This window comes from Mandrillus leucophaeus, unplaced genomic scaffold, assembly GCF_000951045.1.
Source record: "Mandrillus leucophaeus isolate KB7577 unplaced genomic scaffold, Mleu.le_1.0 Scaffold9, whole genome shotgun sequence".
NCBI classification, from domain to species: Eukaryota; Metazoa; Chordata; class Mammalia; order Primates; family Cercopithecidae; genus Mandrillus; species Mandrillus leucophaeus.
The window spans coordinates 6,869,555-6,870,487 of record NW_012109807.1 but is presented as its reverse complement, the minus strand read 5'-3'; positions in this window follow the sequence as shown (position 1 = coordinate 6,870,487).

The following is a 933-nucleotide window of genomic DNA, read 5'->3' as shown; positions in this document are numbered from 1 at the left end:
CTTTAACCAAATATTCTTTTCTTTTTGTATTGTTGGGAAATTTAAAATCTCTACAAAACATCAAAACGAAAGAAAGCAGTTTTATTATTGAATAAGCAAAAACCAGCATACCATGGACAAAGCTTGATCATCTGCAAAGAGATTTTACATGCAGAAAGAAATTCCACCCTACTTAGGCAGCCAAGAAGTTACAATCCTTTTTTCATTCTCAAAAGAGGTGAGGAGTTACAATCCTTTTCCACTGCCTCTATTTTTAGCCATTACATACATATGTTTTCTATTAACAGTAACCTGTCCTCCTATGAGAAGACTTAACAGAGCCATTTGCTGTACATTCTTTCATAGTTTAGTCTAAATTCACTTTTATCAAAAGGAATAATAATGGCATGGCAACATGGTGAGACCTCATATCTAAAAAAAAATTTAAAGTTACCAAGGCGTGGTGGCACATACTTGTGGTCCCAGCTACTCAGGAGACTGAGACGGGAGGATCACTTGAGCCCAGGAGCTCGAGGCTGCAGTGAGCTGTGATTGTGCCACTGCACTCCAGCCTGGGTGACAGAGCAAGACCCTGTCTTGAAAAAAAAAAGGAATAATAAATTTGTCTCATCTCTGTGACAAGCAGATTAAGATGGAGACAGAAAGGTGCTCAGAGGTTAAACTTCCACAGTGAATGGGACATAGAGACATTATTTTCCTAGGTGTTTACATTTCAAAGAGATGGCTGTCAGATTTCTGAAAAAAACAACATGGGTTGTAAAGCTGACAAAAGGCTAAATCAGGAAGATGTAAAAAAAAATTTTTTTTATATGCTTTTCACTGGGTGGGACCATCCCGCCCAGCACAAACTGCAAAATATTTAGCAGTCTTTGCCCACCCACTTCCCAAAATACCAGTAATGTCTAACCCCAACCGCCTACCCCAGACTTTGTT